Source organism: Eretmochelys imbricata, chromosome 2, assembly GCF_965152235.1.
Source record: "Eretmochelys imbricata isolate rEreImb1 chromosome 2, rEreImb1.hap1, whole genome shotgun sequence".
Taxonomy (NCBI): Eukaryota; Metazoa; Chordata; order Testudines; family Cheloniidae; genus Eretmochelys; species Eretmochelys imbricata.
The window spans coordinates 120349779-120362236 of NC_135573.1; the positions used below are offsets into that span (position 1 = coordinate 120349779).

The window sequence follows — 12458 nt, forward strand, 5'->3', positions numbered from 1 at the left end:
ATTGGTATCTGAACTATTATCCCATTGACAAACAAGGTAGTTTACATTTTTCAGATATATTGTTTCAGGTTCTCTGCAGATTCAGGCAGAAAAAATTTCATTCATGTCACACTTAAGTGTTATTTTTTCTTGCAATCATAAGAACTAGAGATTTAGGGCTTGTCTGCATAGCAACTGGATAACATACATAGCAAGTAACCAAGTCAAATGTAATGCAACACCTCTATTATTTTGGTACAATCCTGATTTTTAACAACATAAATTATATGAAAATAAGGTACTGTTATTCCAAAATAAGAGGGTCCTCACATAAACTTCCATTGAAATAACTGAAGATATTAATTAAAACCAATATAACTACTTCAGTTCCAGTCTACTGTGTAGACAAGCTCTTACTTTAAAAAAAAATGAAACCTGACATTCTGGAGAACAAAATGGAAGTCTAAAAAAAAAAAAAGTGTGAGTCTGCTGATCTGGTGTGAACCAGCATAATTCAAGCCCTGATTTGGTGGAGAGAGGGAATAAACAATTTTGTGACAGATTGGTTTTAAAACATAGCTGCTGCTTGAAACTTTTCAGGGCTTTGAAAGGTCAAAGAATGTGATAAGTAGCATGAATAAATATATTTATCACATCTCTCCAATTTATCATATGGATGCCACCTTCAACTATTTGAGGTGTGTGTATATATGAAATAAATTACAAAACTCCCATCGACTGCAATGGGGCCAGAATTTCCTGCATAGTATATATTATTTCTACTGTATTCCCAGATGATAATCCTTGCTCATATGCAAGTCGTAGCAGACTACCATACATGTAAATTATAAATGTACCTCAGGTGAGCTCAGATGAGAACAAATATTTTCTAAAAAATCCCAAATTACAAATTCTCTGTCCAAAGTGAACACTGAGCCTATAATAGCAATACTAGAAACTGATCTCACTGGTTTATGCACAGACCAAATGCACAATGCAAGCTTTTCCCTATTCCTTGAGAATGACCTCAATCTTCACCTGGAAAAAATCACTCTTGAGGGTGTGAGGTAATTCTGCCTCCATGTTTGCCCAGTCCTGAGTGTCTCTTGAGCAGAAACTGACAGCTTTGTGTGCGTTTGGTGTTTTTGTAATGTGGGCTATTGTTCACTAGGGACTAGGCTCAAACCACTAAATTCATTTCAATTAGGACTGCAGGTTAGATTAAAATGGCAGCCATGAAAGTGAAAAATGTGTGCTTTATCAGCTAAACATTCCAACTCCAATAATGTATTCTAAGACACTTTACACAGTACAGGGGCAGTAATGTCTTGCATGTAAATAACTGGATACCTTCTTAACATGGGACATTTTTTGAGACTTCATTCTGGCACTATAGAAGACAGAGCTTTATAAAACAGAAATTCCTTACGTAGATTATATAGACAGATTTGTAAATGAATCGGACCACAGAAAATTCAGGATTTGTCCAATATCAAATGATCTACCTTTCCTCTATACATACTGGTTCTATGAAGCCAATCAAAGATTAAAGATAAAAAAAATCTAAGCCCTCTCCAAGTAAGAGCTCTTAAAGAAAAAAATCTATAGTGACTGGTCAACATTTAAAGTGCATCTAGATTGGAGGGTCTTAGCCCTGGTCTACACTATGAGTTTAGGTCAAATTTAGCAGCGTTAGATTGATTTAACCCTGCACCCATCCACACAACGAAGCCATTTTTGTCAACTTAAAGGGCTCTTAAAATCGATTTCTGTACTCCTCCCCAACGAGGGGATTAGCGCTGAAATCGACATCGTCAGGTTGAATTTGGGGTAGTGTGGACGCAATTCAATGGTATTGGCCTCCGGGAGCTATCCCAAAGTGCTCCATTGTGACTGCTCTGGACAGCACTTTGAACTCAAATGCACTAGCAATCCTGACCGAGCCAGGTCACTGTGTCACATGCACTCCGTGCTGTGTCAGCCTTGGGTGGGGGCCTGACTGCTTTGTGAGCAGGAAGGCCACAGATCTAGACATCGCATTAGGTAGCTTCTGTAGCTAGAGAAAACATTCCTGTGCATTAGGCAAAGTCTGTAGCAAAAAAAGAGAAGCCCCGTGACACACCAAACTGTTAATAATACACAACCACACACTACATAAAGTATAATAACGACCACGCGAAGGATATGTACAAGTTGGGTTTTTGTAATGTAGTGGTTATCATGTTCACCTAACACGCAAAAGGTCACCGGTTCGAAACCGGGCAGAAACAGGTCACTGTTCCTTTTTCTGACTCCCCTCCCGCATTTTTAGTCTTAGAACAGACTGCGCTGTGAAATTTTACTTTGAATTATATCAATTATGAGTTAAATAATATGGAAGCTCTCTCTAAGTTATAGTCCCAGGTTCCTTACCCTTTCAGCTGATCTGATAAATTAACATTTTTGTTAGGGGCGGGGGAAAATTTTCAAGCTGAGCAGTATCTTATTCCTGAAGCAGACTCTGATTTCATGAGTAAGGTATTTCCCACTATGAATAAATGTGGAGGAATCAGACGAAAACGTGATTTGCACAGCAAGGGAACAAGGAATTTGAATAATAGAGGCCCATTTCTGCTACCCACACTCAGAGTGACTAGACCTCACTGGCACAAGAAGTCCCATTAAGGTCAATGTGACACTTAACATGGAGTACAAGTTTCAGAGTCGTAGCCGTGTTAGTCTATATCAGCAACAATGAGGCATCCTTGTGGCACCTTAGAGACTAACATTTATTTGGGCATAAAATTGGATTTTAGCCCACAAAAGCTTATGCCCAAATAAATCTGTCTATCTCTAAGGTGCCAGAAGGATTCCTCGTTGTTTTAAAAAGAGTAAGGGCTGCAGACTATAAGTGAAATCCTGACCCCACAGAAGTCAATGGGAGTTTTGCCACTGACTTCAGAAGTGTCAGGATTTCACCCTCAGGCCCTACTGAGAAGATCACAGTCTAAGCTATCTGCTGTTTGGTGATCTTAAGTGCAAAGTACAATTACTACTCTATAAAAATAAAAACCTATTACATACTACTATAAACATTACTTTAGGGCTCAGTTCACCCCTATGTGAGAAGTGGCAGTACAACTAATCCGGAACAGGCTTTCACTATTCATCTGAGGAGGTACTTAAATTTAACCATATTAATTTTTATTTTAAAAAAAACACAAGTAAGTGCAAATGAGTGGGTAAACTGAGTTTAGTTGATTTATGGCTTCCTATCTCCAACCATATGCTGATCAGGCTGCCACTCACTGTTGCAGAAAACAAGGTGTTTTATAGCAGAAATGCATTTCTTAATCTGAAGAAAATGACAAACAGGAAAAAATAGCCATCCAAACTTTTTTACAGTGCCAGTCTCTTCACGAATGCAAAGAAGCTGGGGTCTGATGCCACGGAGAAGACTGAAGTTAATCTGGAAATGCTTGTCTCTGTAAAATGCATTTGTAGACATAAATACAATTTTGCACACACTTTTGCTGTAATAACATATCACCCAAGTTGTTTCAGTATGATCCCTTCCCTTGAAACTACTAGAGACAGCTGTTGAAGACCAAACCTGAGCAGAGCAAATAGGGGAAGGAGAGAGAGAGAGAGAGAGAGAAGGGGCCATCATCTGCTTTAGGAAGCAAAACTGTTGCTCCACCTTCTTCTGCCATATGCAGTGAACTAAACCGGAATCAAACTAAAGTTTGTGGCTAAACCAACTCCCCTCCATCCTCATCCTCCAAATACACAAGCAGTATTAGGGCTCTACATCAGTTTTTTTTTGTTTGTTCTTCTGGGACAAATTTAACTTTTATCCACCCTCAACTTCTCAGGGTTAATCTGCCAGTGGCAAAAAACTGGGAGGGGTTGTTTTTATTTAAAAAAAAAAAAGAGGTGTCATTTCCTAGTAGAATTTTTTTCCTAAGAATATCTGAATCATGCAAAAAGAACAGGAGGACTTGTGGCACCTTACAGACTAACAAATTTATTTGAGCATAAGCTTTCGTGAGCTACAGGCCAATGGGGCCTTTGGGAAGTGGCGCGGGTCGAGGGCTGTGCTGGCCGCCACTTCCCACAGCCTCCATCGGCCTGGAGCTGCGAACCACTGCTAGTGGGAGCCGTGATCGGTCAAACCTGCTGACATGGAAGGTAAACAAACCGGCTCGCCAGGGGGCTTACCCTGGTGGGCCATGTGCCAAAGGTTGCTGATTCCTGCCCCAGTTATCTCAACATCCTTCCAGTAGTGCATTAAGCAACGTGACTAATATTGGTTACACATAGTTTGTTCTCTCTCTCTCATCCTCTCCCCAGAAAACTGTATGTGTACCAGAACATTTTGTTGATTAGAGGTGGTGAGCACGCGTGGCATGTGGATGTTAGAGATGGCAAGGTCAAAGAAACATGCCTGGCACTCGTAGTGGAAGGTGCTGAGGTTTGTGATGGTCCTTAGTTCCAGTGGGAATTAATTCTATAGTCTCAGATCAGCCCCAGAGAAATCCATCTTCCACACAAGTGAGCTTTACCCCGATGGTAGAAAGTTCCATTGTCCCATAGGAGCAAAACTGTTGACTAAGATCTTCATCCCAGAGCTTCAGTCGATTTTTTTATATACGATGGATCCAGTCCATTGAGCACCTTGACAATAAGGCCCATGTGTTTCAGTATTCTATGGAAGCCAGTATAGGGAGTGGAGGACAGAACTGATGTGCTTGCGGTACCCCAGGTTACAGATGAGATGTGTTGCAGGGCCCTGTCTGAACTGCAGTACCCTAAGCGCTGAAGGTTTTATGTCCAAGTGTATTGCATTGCTGTAGTACAGATGAAAAGTGACGAAGGTGTGGTGGCTCTAAGACACCTTTCTACACTCAGTAATTTGGTTGGCTGGCAATTAAAATAGTCTCTGACATAATTTAGAGCAGCCTAAGGTGGCTTTTGGAGTTAAGGTGTCTGTGGCATGCTCAGTGCAGCTGAAATGTTCAGAGATTTTTAGCAGTAAGACATGCTCCTTTGTATATGTTCAAATGGTGATTTTTTTCATGGTTTATAACTTGGCCAATCTAGCCAAATTTTCATGGGGACAGTACAAGGCATCTCTCTGACTCCAAGACTATCCCCTTGACAAATTTCAAGATCTTGCTCCAAACCTCTGAGGTGACAGAGGTCTTCAAAGAAACAGCAAGAAAAACGGGTTAGCATTGTTAAAACTACCTATTTTCCCCTTGCCTCTTTATTAAAAATGGCCACACTCTTTTTGTTTCAGAGTAGCAGCCATGTTAGTCTGTATTTGCAAAAAGAAAAGGAGTACTTGGGGCACCTTAGAGACTAACCAATTTACATCTTTAGCAAACAAAAATTCAACCTGAAGCAGAGTAAGCATGGAAAAATTTAGCCTGAGAAGTTAAAGTTTGACAGTTACAAAAGCAAACTGAAAACATGGGATTATAACTGGACGCGTCAGGCAACTTTAATAATAGAGAAGGAGTACTTGTGGCACCTTAGAGACTAACCAATTTATTTGAGCATGAGCTTTCGTGAGCTACAGCTCAAATAAATTGGTTAGTCTCTAAGGTGCCACAAGTACTCCTTTTCTTTTTGCGAATACAGACTAACACGGCTGTTACTCTGAAACCTTTAATAATAGAGGTTCTCTAAGAGAGCCCCCTGCATTACTTTTAGGTGCCTGGTTCACCAGTAAGTGCCCCCCCACACATACACACCCAATTTTCACCTGTGTCTTTGAAGCAATCTATTGGCAGACATCTGACAGCTGAAAAATGTGCTGTCTAGAAAAGCCACTGACTGTTAGTTATTTTCAAGTTTCAACATCACTCTCCTTCACTAGAGTATTAGCTGCCTCTCAGAATTATTTTAAACAAGACAAAGGCTTCATTGGCTGTATAAAATATTTGAGTCATCTCAGAATTTTTTTTTTATTTTTTTTTAAGAAAAGCAGTAAGTTGTGACTGTCATCTTTTTATAGTATTTAAGTTTAAATAAGTAGCATTATTTGAATAGGAAATAGTAGATACTAGTCACTGAGATTGCAAGCTAAGGCCTGATCCTGTGAGCTAATTGTCACAGAGGGAGTTGAGAGATGCTCAGCACCAATTTGGAGGCACATCTTTTTGCAGGATCAGGCCCTACGTACCTTTGTCATTCATCATCTCTCCTCCTCAGAAGAGCTTCATATAATGGAATGTTCAGATCTGATAGCAATAAAATGCTGAAGAGGAGGAGGAGAGATCTCATAGAACATGAGATTCAGAATGACCATAAACCTTTGTCACAAAAATGTAACCTTCCCATTAGTTTTGCTTATCTTCTCATCCATTCATTATTAATTTGATGGAATTGGGGAGTCGTCAGGGTTATGTGATGCAAGGAATTTATCTTGTAGAACAATCTCCAACCAAGTGTTCAAAGAAGCTTGAGTTTCAAATTACAGAAAGGTTTTTTTTTTAAACTTAGGGGAAAAACGTGTTTTGGGGGGAGTTTTTAAATCATTTTCTAACTGGATATTTAGAGCATATCTATGTTTACCTTACACTGCTAAAGCACAATAAGCATGTAGCAAAGCCAGGAAGAGTTTTGAAATGTCGTAACTTCAATGATTAGTGACACTATAATACTCTGAAAGTTTTCTTACATAGTGAAATCCAGCTGTGCCAGAAGCTTTAAACACTATTCGAAAAAGGCTAAAGGGGTGACTTGCAGAGTCACTAGAGAACATTAGAAAGGAAGATGTAAAAAGATAGCCAATTCATTTTACTTTATATGTGCCAGGGGAATAAAGGACCATGAATAAAATGTGAGAGGGAAAGAGTCACTTTGGAAATTTTCCTTCAATGTTTTTTTAAAAAAAACAACACACATCTCCATGGATAAAGAAATGGATTTAAAAACGCTCATTAAAGTTAGAACCAGGCATTATTATTATAATGTATTTTTCTACCTCATACAGTATGACATTCTTCCACAATTTCCTCCTGTGACCCTGGATGCTTTCAAAACATGAAGCAAGAATGTTTTTAAATACATGAAATCATGAAAACTCCACCAAAATGCAGAAAACAAAAAACAAAAAAGTTTATTACACCATTTTTTGGAGTCCTGCTACTGAAGGCAAGTTGGATTGTTGATTTTAATTCAACTGCAGGCCACAATTCCATTCCTCTCTAAACAATCATCCCTTTAATCCATCTATTATGAAATAACCTAGCAAAAATGCTTCCCAAGTGCTTGACTCAGTTTATTCGTAAACTTCAAAAAGAGGTTAATCTCTTCTGTTTACTGGGAGATTAAAACCCATAACATCTCTTCAAGAATATTTTTACACTGTAATCAGCTGATTAGTCTATTGTGATAATAGTTCAATAACGGTCCAAAATTTAGAATAGGGAGTTTAATATAGTGGCAAACATAGTAAAGCAGATTACCGATTGTATTTTCTGTAAGTTACTCAAGCAGAACAGTTTCCTTGCTGTCCTATTTTAATGTATATGGAAGACGTTTTCAGTCTTTCAGCTGCGTTGCAATGGGTAGGCAGGATCATCTACTGATTCAGCCTGTTAGCAGCGTTGAAATTATATTTGGAAATACTGATTGATGCCAGAGTTGTAGCTTGCCAGTCCACACCCCAGATCTAAAGGAGGTGAGCGTGGCTCACTGGGCTGGGGGAACAAGGGACAGAGAAAGTGAAGTGAAATGAAATGTAGCTCTCTTTACTTAAATACTCCTATGGCAGTGTTTGTCCATAAATGCTCCAAATAAGAGGTTAGATTCTGAAAGTGCCAGAAGAAATCCCCATTCCCTCTGTGCTCCTGCACAGGAGCTGGCCAGAGTCCCAGTTGGAAGTGCAGTTCCTGCTCGCTCAAGATTCCCCCGTGAACAACAACTGTCTGAAAGGGGACAAGGAGGAGACTGGTGAAGACAAGCATATGACTCATCCCTACCTCCCTCCTTCTCTCCAACAAAATGGCCAGACTTGGAGTATATGCTGTATCCTCTTAAAGGACAGTGCAACAGCTATGCTGTCTGGAAGCTAAAATTTTCTCCAGAGAATGCAGTTACTGCATGGCCCCTCCATACATCCTCTGCACACACACCTCGTCTTGGCCAAGTTTGGAGGTACTGCCAGAAGTTCTTTTTTAATCAGTGTTCTACTTAAAGCAAAACTACATTTTTTTTTGTCATTGATCACTTAAGAAAATTACCTTTTGGGCTGCAATTTCTCGTGCTTATTTTCAGCCCCAAACGACCTTGTTTTGGAAAGCTCAATAAAGAGTCTATTCGGCTGTGTCTCAGTTACACAAGAAATGTGAAAAAAAGTATTTCCTCTAGTGAAAAATGGCTTTAAAAACAAATAACATTCCATATTTTGCTTGTATGTAGCCTTGAATATGGACTATTGCCCTTGCTGTGTATGAAGATACTTGGTTCAGAAATAGATAAAATGTACTGAACAGGTGCAGAGTTTCTAGATCAGGTCATTTCTCAAATAGAAATCAACGAACACCTCAAATACTGGCATTTACAAATTAATAGAACTTGATGAAAACTGGAAACCATTTTTAAACAAAACTTTTCGTGTGATTTTTCCTCTTCATTTTTGGGTGAAATTCCATTGACTAAAATTTTCTGATTCTCTCTCCAAATGACCTATTATTTTGTCCTTGTCTTTTTTTTTCCCTTTCTTTTTTTTAACAAATAGATCTGTACAGCTGTTGAGATTCTAAAAAAATGACAGATATTAAAACTGGAAAATAACCTGCAATCAGTGTCTCCTCCCCCTAAATTTCAATGCATCCTCAATTTTGTAAACCTACACTGAAGTGTGATGCTCTGAAACTTTCCAGATGTTTTCTATTGAATGAACAGAGATGAGAGGAGGGTGAATTGGACAAATTTTGAAATGGGGAGTCCTTTTATGTGCCCTGAAGTAAAGTTACCCTTTGCACCCGTCACTGTGCATGAGCCATTACAATTTCACAACAAAAACAAACGTCTCCTACAAGAATTAATCCTTCTGTGCCTCGCTTCTCTGTCTCTAAAATGGGGATGATAGTGCTTCCCTACCTCACAGGGGTGTTGTGAGGATAAATACATTAAAGATCGCAAGGTGTTCATACACTATAGAAATGGGGGCCACATAAGCAGCTTTGATAGACAGTCAGACCCTAAATACACTTGAGCCAATCATTAAATTTTAAAAATTAAGAATGGCTGGGCCTTGAGAGACCTCCCAGAGGAAAGAAAAGGAAAGGAGTTTCTAGAAATTATGCATCTGTTTTTACCAGGTTGTTGCTTACACTCAGAAAACTACGAACAAAAAGCAGAGCCTCTATTAATTCAATCTGCACCCTTACAATAGCAGGGTAGATGGGGGTGGGGGCATTGCTTGGGCATGGAGAGAGCTGTCTAGGGCACATACTGTACGGGTATGTCTACATTGGTGTAAAAAACTCACGGCTGGCCCAGGTCAGCTGACTCAGGTTTGTGGGGCTCAGGCGCCAGGGCTGAAAAACTGATGTAGATATTCGGTCTCAGGCTCCAGCTCAAACTCTGGGACCCTAAGAGGGTGAAGGGCCCTAGAGCTCAGGATCCAGCCTGAGCCTTGTCTGCACTGCAATTTTTAGCCCCGCAGTCCAAGCCCCACAAGCCCGAGTCAGCTGACCTGGGCCAGCCACAGCCATGCTGCAGGTCTTTTATCCCTGTGTAGATGTACCCTTAAGAGTCAGACATGTTTATGCACCTAAGCAATGCCTCTCCATCTACACTGATATTTATACCCATGCTAGGGGGGGCATACACTGTAGCATTATATAGCATTTTGTATATTCAAGCACAGCTCCCATTGACTTCATGTGCACCTGTGAATGTTCAGCACTTCTGTAAATCAGACCCCAGGATCTCAAGTCAGGCACCGAGAAAATGAGGAGCACAGAATTAGTTACCACCTCTAAGAAGTTTGGTTTAAGTGACTTGCCCAGAAACTCTGACAGAAGCAAGGCTAGAATCCAGTTCTCCAGGGCACCATGAGACCATCCCTTCCTTTCCTGGCATTCCCTGCCGCATTCACTACACACCTCCCAACATCTGAAATGGATGAGGCAGGAGTCCTACAGAAAACATTCTCCTTCACTACAGAGTAATTCCTCCTCAGAGCAGACCCATCCTGTGCATGGAATGAGGCAATCTTAATTCTGACATTTCCTAACTTCTGAGTGCTAGACTTTGCAATATAAATATTGTCCTTTTGATGTTTAAAAAAAATGTCCAAGGTTTTTCAAAAAGCAAACTGAAAAAACAGAAAGCCCATAATGTGGCACCATATTGGCATGTGGGCCCCCAGAAGGTTTGGAACCTTTAAATCTACCACACAGATCTCTGCTACTTGAGTTAATGGAGTAAATGTCAGCAATACAGGTTGGGTGAGAGAGAAGCTTTTGAGCCACACAGAGTCCTTCTTCTCTCACCAACAGAAGTTGGGCCAATAAAAGATATTGCCTCACCCACCTTATCTCTTCAATATCCTGGGACCAACACAACTACACTGTATACAACAGTACAGGTTGAAATTCTTGAGGTGGAACAGTAGCAGTGGGGGTTTCACAGCCGAGCAATGGTGAGACTGGAATCTTGGATTCCATTCCATGATCTGGAGGGAAGCGTGCTCTAGTGGGCACAGACTCTGCCCACTTCCTCAAGCTTGACCTCTTCTGCTCCTTCCCCTCCAACCTATCCCTTTCCCAGGTTTGCTGCTGTCCCATCCCCGACTCCTCATCCCAGTCACCGTCTCCTCACCTAGCGAGTCCCAGTCACCACTCTCCAGGCCTCTCATCCCAGGCACAGCCTCCTTGCCCAACCAGTCCTAGCCTGCCCTTCTGGACATTTCATCATTACCTCAGTTTCCTCACACACTCCCAGTGCGAATCTCTTTGCCCAGCCACTCATTTCCTTCATCCCAGCTCCCCATCCAATCACAGAATCACAGAATATCAGGGTTGGAAGGGACCCCTGAAGGTCATCTAGTCCAACCCCCTGCTCGAAGCAGGACCAATTCCCAGTTAAATCATCCCAGCCAGGGCTTTGTCAAGCCTGACCTTAAAAACCTCTAAGGAAGGAGATTCTACCACCTCCCTAGGTAACGCATTCCAGTGTTTCACCACCCTCTTAGTGAAAAAGTTTTTCCTAATATCCAATCTAAACCTCCCCCACTGCAACTTGAGACCATTACTCCTCGTTCTGTCATCTGCTACCATTGAGAACAGTCTAGAGCCATCCTCTTTGGAACCCCCTTTCAGGTAGTTGAAAGCAGCTATCAAATCCCCCCTCATTCTTCTCTTCTGCAGGCTAAACAATCCCAGCTCCCTCAGCCTCTCCTCATAAGTCATGTGTTCTAGACCCCTAATCATTTTTGTTGCCCTTCGCTGGACTCTCTCCAATTTATCCACATCCTTCTTGTAGTGTGGGGCCCAAAACTGGACACAGTACTCCAGATGAGGCCTCACCAATGTCGAATAGAGGGGAACGATCACGTCCCTCGATCTGCTGGCTATGCCCGTACTTATACATCCCAAAATGCCATTGGCCTTCTTGGCAACAACGGCACACTGCTGACTCATAGCCAGCTTCTCGTCCACTGTCGCCCCTAGGTCCTTTTCCGCAGAACTGCTGCCTAGCCATTCGGTCCCTAGTCTGTAGCAGTGCATGGGATTCTTCCATCCTAAGTGCAGGACCCTGCACTTATCCTTATTGAACCTCATCAGATTTCTTTTGGCCCAATCCTCCAATTTGTCTAGGTCCTTCTGTATCCTATCCCTCCCCTCCAGCGTATCTACCACTCCTCCCAGTTTAGTATCATCCGCAAATTTGCTGAGAGTGCAATCCACACCATCCTCCAGATCATTTATGAAGATATTGAACAAACCCTTGGGGCACTCCACTTGATACCGGCTGCCAACTAGACATGGAGCCATTGATCACTACCCGTTGAGCCCGACAATCTAGCCAGCTTTCTATCCACCTTATAGTGCATTCATCCAGCCCATACTTCCTTAGCTTGCTGATAAGAATACTGTGGGAGACCGTGTCAAAAGCTTTGCTAAAGTCAAGAAACAATACATCCACTGCTTTCCCTTCATCCACAGAACCAGTAATCTCATCATAAAAGGCGATTAGATTAGTCAGGCATGACCTTCCCTTGGTGAATCCATGCTGGCTGTTCCTGATCACTTTCCTCTCATGCAAGTGCGTCAGGATTGATTCTTTGAGGACCTGCTCCATGATTTTTCCAGGGACTGAGGTGAGGCTGACTGGCCTGTAGTTCCCAGGATCCTCCTTCTTCCCTTTTTTAAAGATTGGCACTACATTAGCCTTTTTCCAGTCATCCGGGACTTCCCCGGTTCGCCACGAGTTTTCAAAGATAATGGCCAATGGCTCTGCAATCACAGCCGCCA

General features: G+C 41.5%; 1 protein-coding gene across 2 annotated transcripts in view; it reads right to left on the bottom strand.

Annotated features, from left to right (window-relative positions):
- The window catches only part of GMDS (GDP-mannose 4,6-dehydratase), a 551250-nt gene that overhangs the window by 324517 nt on the left and 214275 nt on the right, over positions 1 to 12458 (bottom strand). The gene's annotated exons all lie outside the window — the stretch shown is intronic.